Source organism: Ornithodoros turicata, unplaced genomic scaffold (genome assembly GCF_037126465.1).
Source record: "Ornithodoros turicata isolate Travis unplaced genomic scaffold, ASM3712646v1 Chromosome49, whole genome shotgun sequence".
Classification (NCBI taxonomy): domain Eukaryota; kingdom Metazoa; phylum Arthropoda; class Arachnida; order Ixodida; family Argasidae; genus Ornithodoros; species Ornithodoros turicata.
The window spans coordinates 910869-921854 of NW_026999379.1; the positions used below are offsets into that span (position 1 = coordinate 910869).

The window sequence follows — 10986 nt, forward strand, 5'->3', positions numbered from 1 at the left end:
ACACGCATCCCAGGGCATATGTTCCATAACAACAAATATTTAACAACTATTCAATTGAAATAAATTTACCGAATTCAACGATTTTATTTGCTAAGTTAGCCTGGCATTTGCTTTTTCTTTTTTTTTTGGAAAGTGCCATAATGGATAGTGCTAAAATGGAAAGTGCCATACTAAGGTGTAGAATTGGGGTAGCTGGTATGACATTTTATGAAAAACAGCCACAAAAAAGACAAGGGTGAAAGGATGTTGTCCTGAGCGGTTACGTTTGTCCTTGTCTTTTTGTGGCTGTTCTTCATACAAGGGAAGCCCATGTTGGATTTATTCACTATCGTCACTGAGTGCATTCCCTACTGCAACCGGGAGAAAGCGAAAAATAAACGCGGAAATTGTGGTTTTCAGTCGCACAGTTTGTCAGCCGCTATCTGTTTACTGCTGAGAAGGCCTTACCATTTCTCGTCCATGTCACTGAAAATGACAGAACAGAAAGCAGGAAAGACAGGTCACATCACAATGCACCGATGACGTCAACAAAAGCAGCTTGTGTGGATGTGGAGTCTGAAGGGGGGAGCAAAGGATCCATGTCCGGTCATGAAGTGAACAGATTGTGGCCGACAATATTTGCACCTGAAAGCTGCGCCATTTTCCTGTTTTTTTTTCACTGTCTTTGTCATGGCATAGAATGCACTCCGTGACATTTCCGGATAAATCTGGCACGGGCTTTCCATTTCCGTAAAAAAATGTTACGGCAAGTTGACCAGTTGAGGAGTGTAATCTGAAAAATCGGGATTTGTTTTTGCTGAAAACCAAAAATAATTTTTTGGCATCGCCAAGCACCTCAGACATGAATGCTGAAAGCTTCAGTTATACAGTATGTGAGATTTAAGTATATGTATTTGGCGCAATAGAGCAGATATCCTGTACACCTTACATTACGCAGTCGTTAAAAGGCGGAAATAAGGAAATGCGACAAGCAATGCGGAGCGCTTTTTATTTATATTTATATCTGCGTTTTATTTTGTTCTCAGTTCTTTTATAGTTGTATATATCACCTGCTTGTATCAGTTATACATTCCTTATTGGCAAAGATAAAATAGTTACTTTGGAGGGTAACCTTGATTAGAGACGAAAATTGTTGGCCAACAAAGTATTGCTCTGAGTCACAGGGAGGTAGGCTCTCCTATAAAAGTTAACTGTCCGAGAACGGAATGAACAACTCGCAATCGATCAGCACGGTATGCACATTTTTTTTATTTTTTATGTTTGTCTTTGTAACACTTCTGTTATTTCAATCATGAGAGGTCAACTGCCCGCCAGATCATATGCATTTTACATACGAGCTTAATCTTTCTTGACTACTGTGTGATCGCAGCAATGTTCAGGTCAGAGTTTATTGCCAGCTAACAAAGTACTTGTATTTTGCAGAAGTCACAGTGATGAAGGGGAGAACTGATGTGGAAGTTCCACTGCCATGCGGACCGTGCACATGCGACTATCCTACGACGTGCCCCGCAAACCGGACTACAAAAGAGACTCGTTAAGTTCAGCAAGTTGTAATCTCTGTCTCTGTCTCTACTGTCACTTGTAAGTTGTAATAAAGTTTGATAAAACCCTGTTAATGATGCCTGTGTGCCCTGCGTACATGATTCATCAAAGAGCTGCTCCTGCAGGACCACATTGAACAGACCACATTAGGTCACATATAAATAGACCACATTAGGTCACATAAAAATAGACCACATTTGGACCACAATGAAATATCATCCTATGTGACCTCAACCAATGGGAACCTAGAGGACCACCTGAATGAGATCTAATAAGGCTGGACTGAATGAGACCCACCGTTATAATCACATATGGGGTGATCCTTGTGGATCCCATTCATCCATTTTTTTAATAGGGGCCGAGCGTTGGTTGTTGCTGAGGGAGTGAGTTGCTGAGTGCTGATTGTTGCTGAGTGGGCGACAGTACCGCGACCGGTACGACAGCGTGAATGCCGGTTGCCGCCAGACAAGTGCCGGGGAGGACCCACCGTGAAGCAGGTGGTGGCCGGAAAGTCAGCTTTCTGTGGTCTCCCGGCGGGTCCCCGGTGGAACAGTGGTCCCGGTGCGCCTTGCCTGCTAGAGGGTGGTTCGCTGCTGGTTTATCGAAAAATTTAGGGTGTTGCATGGCTGAATTACGCCTAACATGGTGTTCGTTGTTCGGGTCACCAAATGTAGAGGAGGTGGTGTTCCCCTACATGAATCCTGACCGGCGATGATGGAATGTCCAAGCGGGCAGATGGACGTGGCCTCACGCTATGACGGTGCCGGTAGAACTGGCTGGCATGCGCAGTGGCGCGCGCCAGCACAGGCGCGTCGTCGTTGTCGTCGTCTACGGGCCGCCACATTATAAATCACAGACAGGAAATCATTTGGCTGTATTCGAGAAGCGTTACTACAGAATGTGAAGAACAAAATAGGAAAGACAATGGAAAGTGATGCTAAGTGACATGCAACACAACACAAAACGTGTAACTACAAATAACAGCATTCACTCTGTTCCTGTCGAGCCCTTCTTTTGCGTCTCTGTCCTTGAATGCATTGAGCAGATTCCCAAACAGGGATTTCCCTTTCATTTCTGCCGTCTTGAACACAATGCGCATCAGTGTTCGGGTGAAATTGTTCGGTTGGCCTACGCACCTGGCCTGGAAACACTCCGAGGTTCTTGTTCCAACAAGGGCCCCGTGCTCAATACCTCGCTGTAAAAATAACAAACATTGAGTAAAGAATCTCATTGACACTTCATTCGAAAGGTAGTAATACTACAGGTTGTCCTGCTCATTTTAGTCGAAGTACCATCTGAATTAGTCCAGGTGCTATTCAGTTTAATCCGGGTGCCGGGTGTATCAATCTGCGGTGTTTTCAGCACTATAACCGTGTATTCACACCAGGACATTGCCGCGTAATATTCTACAGACATGTAGTGGAAGGAAAAGTAAAAAGTTGCAGACGGGACTGAAGTTCTGCTGCAGCTTATTCTGAGTATCCGCATGGCGCCGTGACATCGGGGGTTGGAGCTGAAGTATAGCAGACGACTCAATTGGCCATGTTGTCTGCGAATGAATACATCTTGTGACTGCATCCTGCGTGTGGACATCCTGCAGCTCATTCAGAAGATACCCCGTAGCAGACAGCAGCAGCAATGGCATAGTTTGCTGTGCTCCTTCTCCCAATATGTTGGCACCATGCAAACGCTTAATATAAGACGTGGCAGTTTTTTTTAACCTTTCATTCCAATAGAATAATCTGAGGTGACGTAGTGAATACACGGTTATAGCACTTAAAAACGCCATTGGTAAATTTAGATAGCACCTGGATTATTACAGATGGCACCTGTATCAAATCAGAAGGCACGTGAATTAATTCAGACGGAACTTTGGACTAAAATGGGCTGGAGAACCCGTGGTTCCACACTTCTCTACCTTGTACTAGCATGATAGGGACTACTACTAATTGCATCACTGTAGCAGCTGTTTAAACAGTTCCAGAAATAAAAATAGTAATCTGTCAATTGCATAAGTGAAACACGTGAACATTACGTCATGTACATTTTGCACATGCTGTTTCATATTCATATATCATGCAGTTCAGCATGCAAGCTGGTACGTTGAAATGAGGGGCATGGCAGGTCAATGCCACCATCTACGCTCGTGAGTACCTCATGCACATTCTTGTGTCACTCTGCGATAGTACGAACATACCATGGGCTCAGAGATTACTCTCCCTGCTCCAGGCTTACATTTGTCTGCTTCCACCATCTTCTTTAGACATTTTACCATCCTTGCAGCATCTAACGAGGAGCCGTAAGATGAAAAAAAGGCCTTAGCTTTATGTTGGACAAACGGACTGGACAACAGACTGCACTGAGTCGTCCAGTCGAAATCTATGCACACGACACACTACATTTAATGTCCCTCGCGGATGACGGCGTGTCTTAGGAACTTGTACCCTTCCACCAAATTGTCACCGTCCTCTGCCGGGTTCGAATCCGCTATCTTGGGATCAGCAGGCAGACACGCTACCGAGGGCGGACACGTGGTGATATTTTGCGCAGCCTACAAAATTGTAATGTTCGCTGTGGGAAGTGCTGGGGGCCTCAACATGAGATGATTTGGTGAGGAAAAGAGTAAATTGCTCCACACTAAAGCACTTTCATTTAGTTTCTGTCAAATGCAAACCGGGAGCCATTCCCCTGCTCCACATGCCTGAGGAGCAGGTATCCCCCCTCCCCTTCTCCCGAGTAATGTACACTCCCCCTGGCTACTTGCAACACCCAGTTTGAAATGTGTGGGATTGTCCTTTACGGCTCAACTGCCAACATATATACCCCCCGCCGCCTTCGGAACTCAGTACCCCCAGACGCTGATCCTTGGGAACTGCTCGGGGGGAGTACAACGAACGCTTCGCCACATTTCAAATGAGCAGAGTGGAAGCAGAGTGGAACACATACCATGTGCTTTTTCTGCTCTTTTCAGTTTCTCTTTCAGGTCCTCATTTTCTGCTCTTAGAGCTGCAATCCTCTCGAGGTGTTGAGGACACTTAACCTAACGGAGCCACTGAAACCGTAATTACCGTACACCTTATAAATGGCTGGCAAAAAAACATACGTGGCATGGCTACCCGATATCAAATATCAATTTCAATTCAATTCGATTTTTTTGGCATCATATACATAGATACATGGTGCGAGGGGACCGAGCAAAAAGCAGCGGTAAGGCGCTTGACGAGGCTCGGCCCCCCACAATGACCATTAACATGGTGCATACAGAAAGAAGAAGAAGAAGAAAAAAAAAACAAGAAGAAAGGACAAAGGGGAGAAGCTATGTCGTTTTACATCAATATTACACAGAAGACAAGTTACACTGAGTATTAACACGTGCATCCAACTTTGTTCGCAAGGAACGGAGGACAACCATACAAAGTAAAAGAGGCAAAACAGGACGACCAATTCATAAATAACTAAACTAAAACAAAGTCTCTCAATGCTGTAATCGTAATAGTGTTCAGATCAAGATTGCGACTTTGCATTTCATTTAGTAACCTTAGTACACTGACACGAAGTAATTGTTCCCCATAACTAGTACGACACAAGGGGACAACCCACTCATGTGTTACACGTGTATGATAATGAGGAACGTGTGCTCGTAAGTCACAGAGTGCTAAAAGGTGCTCTGGACAATATAATGTTTGCCGAGCAGGTAGCGAAAAAGTATGTTAGCTTTAAATACTCTATGGTTTCACAAATAGCCCATGAGTGGGATGATCAAAAGATACATTTTCGATTAAGCGTATCGCCTTTTTCTGCAGTGATAAAAGCGACGTTACGTTCCTTTTTGTAGTTCCCCATACTAGGTGGCAATACAGAATGTGTGACATAATCAAGCTGTTAAATATTAATAATTTGACAGGTGCTGGGAATGAGTGCCTGATGTTACTTAGTACTCCTATACCCCTGGAAGCCTTTCTCAATATATCATTTATATGTTCATCCCAGGACATGATGTCGGTTAAAGTAACACCAAGCACCTTTATCCAGCGAGTTAGAGGTGTGCTGGCCCCACCCAGACGGAGGTCTAAATGTTTAACAGGTTTGTTTTTTGAACGGTAGAGGACAGTTTTCGTCTTATGCGTGTTTATCACAAGGCCGTTGACCTCTGACCACAATGCAATGGCAACACAATGCATGATTGGCTTCTCTGCGGTGTGTGTCGATATCAGAGGCGGACAGGAACACACTTGTATCATCGGCGTACATTATGAAAGTAGGCAAGTGAGAGCGATTTTCAATATCATTCACGTAGGCATTAAACAGAAGAGGACCGAAAATGCTACCCTGCGGTACCCCATAATGAACAAGTAATCTGCGAGAGCGATGATTATTTAAGTCAACGTACTGGCATCGGTTTTCAAGGTACGAAGTGAGAAGTGCAAGTGGCAGGCCTCGAATCCCGTACTGTTCTAACTTTGCTAAAAGTATCTGATGGTTTATGAGGTCAAAGGCCCTGGTAAAATCGACAAACACACCAACTGTGTACAGTTTGCGTTCGATATTGCGTAGTATTAATTCCTTCATGGACAAAAGTGTTGCAAAAACTTTTGCCCAACACAAAAGTGTTGGGCAAAAGACTTTGCGTTGAACGGCGCGGGCGGAATCCGTACTGCATATCGGTAATAACCTAGTGCGAAGCGAAAAAAGCGCTTATTCTCGTGTACATTATGGTTTCTAGCGCTTTGGAGAAGACGGTAAGAATTGAAATTGTCCTGTAATTAGAGGTGCTACAAGGATCCCCCCTCCTTTGTGCATCAAAACTACCCTAGCTACTTTCATAGTATCCGGAAATATGCCAGTGCTAAGAACAATTTTATATATGGATCAGGATTGGCGAGATCAAACCCGCAATAAATTTTAGAGGGAGAATTTGAAAATCAATACAGTCGCGATTACGAGTTTGGCAGGTTTCTGAGAACCTGGATCACTTCATCATCAGTTGTAGGACGGAGATAGATTGAGTCGGAGACCGTACCTCTTATTAGACGACTTGCAGTTGAGGAATTAGCACGTGATGGAGAGAATGTGTCTGCGATACCCGTCAGGTACTCATTAAAATGTTGTGCTGCATCGCTGTGTGAAACAAGATTACCGTTTACGTTGACACGAATGTCCTGCGGTGGACTTTGGCCGCGATTTGTAAAATTCCGCAGGTGTTTCCACACGTCACCTGGTCTCGATGCACAGTTGGCGAATAATGAATAGCAATATGAAGCTTTTGCATCCCTCACCTTGCGTGCCAGCATGTTCCTGTACTTCTTGAACTGACCTAGTGTGTTTGGATTCCTATCATTCATAAACTGATTGTATAGGTCATTTTTTCACGAATCATGCGAAACAGATCTGCAGTAATCCACGGTTTTCTGATACGACGAGACCGTTTAACCTGCTTGGTGGGAAATCTTGCCGCATATAGAGGTTTGATGATGTCTATGATGTCGATGAAATTGTTATAAGCTTCATCAGATGGCCTGGCTTTCATAATAGACGACCAATTACATCACGAAATATCCTCCCTAAATTCAACCAGGCTTGCTTCACGGATTACTTGATGTGTGATGACACTACTGTTTTAACGAAAGGAAACAACTCAGGGAAAAGAGGTGCTGACGCCAGGAATCGAACCTGGGTCTTCTGATTTCCGGTCAGATATGCTAACCACTACACCACACCAGCACGCCGTTTCCCTTGAGCCATTATCCCTGCCATCCCTGGTGTGGTGTAGAGGTTAGCATATCTGACCGGAAATCAGAAGACCCAGGTTCGATTCCTGGCGTCAGCACCTCTTTTCCCTGAGTTGTTTCCTTTCGTTAATTTCTGGGCGTTTGAGGCTTACTTGTCTGTTTCGTCCCTAATTGTTGGTCTGCCTCGGCCAAATCTCGTTGTTTACTACTGTTTTGCCTTGGCCCATGAACAAAAATTAAAACCGGCATATGGTCACTAATGCCAGACGTAATCACCCCAGACGACAGGTCATTTGTGTGATTATTCTAATAATGAGGTCCAATAGAGTAGACGAAGTGCAGGTTATTCTCGTGGGCAATGTGATGGTATTAATGAAGCCAAAGGATTCATACAGCGTGGCGAAATTTCTGGCAGGTGAAATTTCACTGAGCATATTAGTAGTACTTAGTCATGGCGTACTGTCGGGGTGGTTAGTTAGCAACCTGGACCGCTGGACCCTGTGGCGTTGACCTCTGAGTCGTTCGCGAATGTTTCCCGCTTATCGGCGGGAGCGGCGCGTGTGCGGAGGGTTGTCCGCAAGGTTATAACATGCATACACATGCAGAGAGGAGTCATACACAAAAAGTACAAGTTGAAATATATTTATTAAAGCCAATAGTGCTGGGAATTGGGCCAATTGTAATGCCAATCACGTGAAGCAGAAAAACCAAGCCGAAAAACCTTCACGACCTGTAACAGAAGAAATAAAAACACAAGACAGTACATGTAAAGAATATACATATTTTATTCGCTATTAATATTTTAAGACATCAGATTCTGAAAGAAAACATAATATCAACATTCATCACCAATTGTTCACTTAGGGAGCCCCGCACCAACGACCTGAAAGAAAACTTATTATTACATGAAACTACATTCGCATTCAATAATACGTACAATACTGCGGCCACACTGGATAATTTGCAAAAGATACATTTTAATATCAACAATGATACTCCCATTATAGCAACAATCATCTGAAAGAGAATCTAATTTAATATCATATTCTACTTTCAATAATACATACAATACTGAGGCCACATCGGATAATCTGAAAAGGTACATTTTAATTTCAACAACCATACTTGAATCCATGGAAGACCATGGGACATGAACGACAAGAACGACACGAACACAAGAGGAAATAAAATCTATAAGACTGCATTTAATCAAAGAAGATATTGCTACAATAGGACTACAATCAAAATTACAAGTTGTATTATAAAAAGTCTGAGACGTGACCAACATCATTGCGATTGCGGGATTATAACTACAAGTGCCGATAGATGTATGTAATTAATTGTGAACAGCAGAGACCCTGGAAGACCATGGAACACGAACGACAAGAACGACACAAACACAAGAGGAAATAAAATCTATAACACTACATTTAATCAAAGAAGATATTCTTAACCAATACGAATACAATCAAAATTACAAGTTGTATTATAAAAAGTCTGAGACGTGACCAACATCATTGCGATTGCGGGATTATAACTACAAGTGCCGATAGATGTATGTAATTAATTGTGAACAGCAGAGACCCTGGAAGACCATGGAACACAAACGACAAGAACGACACAAACACAAGAGGAAATAAAATCTATAACACTACATTTAATCAAAGAAGATATTCTTAACCAATACGAATACAATCAAAATTACAAGTTGTATTATAAAAAGTCTGAGACGTGACCAACATCATTGCGATTGCGGGATTATAACTACAAGTGCCGATAGATGTATGTAATTAATTGTGAACAGCAGAGACCCTGGAAGACCATGGAACACAAACGACAAGAACGACACAAACACAAGAGGAAATAAAATCTATAACACTACATTTAATCAAAGAAGATATTCTTAACCAATACGAATACCATCAAAATTACAAGTTGTATTATAAAAAGTCTGAGACGTGACCAGCATCATTGCGATTGCGGGATTATAACTACAAGTGCCGATAGATGTATGTAATTAATTATGAACAGCAGAGACCCTGGAAGACCATGGAACACGAACGACAAGAACGACACGAACACAAGAGGAAATAAAATCTATAACACTACATTTAATCAAAGAAGATATTGCTACAATAGGACTACAATCAAAATTACAAGTTGTATTATAAAAAGTCTGAGACGTGACCAACATCATTGCGATTGCGGGATTATAACTACAAGTGCCGATAGATGTATGTAATTAATTGTGAACAGCAGAGACCCTGGAAGACCATGGAACACGAACGACAAGAACGACACAAACACAAGAGGAAATAAAATCTATAACACTACATTTAATCAAAGAAGATATTCTTAACCAATACGAATACAATCAAAATTACAAGTTGTATTATAAAAAGTCTGAGACGTGACCAACATCATTGCGATTGCGGGATTATAACTACAAGTGCCGATAGATGTATGTAATTAATTGTGAACAGCAGAGACCCTGGAAGACCATGGAACACAAACGACAAGAACGACACAAACACAAGAGGAAATAAAATCTATAACACTACATTTAATCAAAGAAGATATTCTTAACCAATACGAATACCATCAAAATTACAAGTTGTATTATAAAAAGTCTGAGACGTGACCAGCATCATTGCGATTGCGGGATTATAACTACAAGTGCCGATAGATGTATGTAATTAATTATGAACAGCAGAGACCCTGGAAGACCATGGAACACGAACGACAAGAACGACACGAACACAAGAGGAAATAAAATCTATAACACTACATTTAATCAAAGAAGATATTCTTAACCAATACGAATACAATCAAAATTACAAGTTGTATTATAAAAAGTCTGAGAGGTGACCAACATCATTGCAATTGCGAGAAGTTCTGATAGATGTATGTAATTTACTGTGAACAGCAGAGACCCTGGAAGACCATGGGACACGAACGACAAGAACGACACGAACACAAGAGGAAATAAAATCTATAACACTACATTTAATCAAAGAAGATATTCTTAACCAATACGAATACAATCAAAATTACAAGTTGTATTATAAAAAGTCTGAGACGTGACCAACATCATTGCGATTGCGGGATTATAACTACAAGTGCCGATAGATGTATGTAATTAATTGTGAACAGCAGAGACCCTGGAAGACCATGGAACACAAACGACAAGAACGACACAAACACAAGAGGAAATAAAATCTATAACACTACATTTAATCAAAGAAGATATTCTTAACCAATACGAATACCATCAAAATTACAAGTTGTATTATAAAAAGTCTGAGACGTGACCAGCATCATTGCGATTGCGGGATTATAACTACAAGTGCCGATAGATGTATGTAATTAATTATGAACAGCAGAGACCCTGGAAGACCATGGAACACGAACGACAAGAACGACACGAACACAAGAGGAAATAAAATCTATAACACTACATTTAATCAAAGAAGATATTGCTACAATAGGACTACAATCAAAATTACAAGTTGTATTATAAAAAGTCTGAGACGTGACCAACATCATTGCGATTGCGGGATTATAACTACAAGTGCCGATAGATGTATGTAATTAATTGTGAACAGCAGAGACCCTGGAAGACCATGGAACACGAACGACAAGAACGACACAAACACAAGAGGAAATAAAATCTATAACACTACATTTAATCAAAGAAGATATTCTTAACCAATAC

At 41.8% G+C, this 10986-nt stretch overlaps 1 non-coding gene across 1 annotated transcript; it reads right to left on the reverse strand.

Moving 5' to 3' along the window:
- Nucleotides 1–7191: 7191 nt before the first annotated feature.
- Trnas-gga (transfer RNA serine (anticodon GGA)) lies at nucleotides 7192–7263 on the reverse strand. Its single transcript has one exon. It is a non-coding gene; the product is annotated as a tRNA-Ser (tRNA).
- Nucleotides 7264–10986: the final 3723 nt, after the last annotated feature.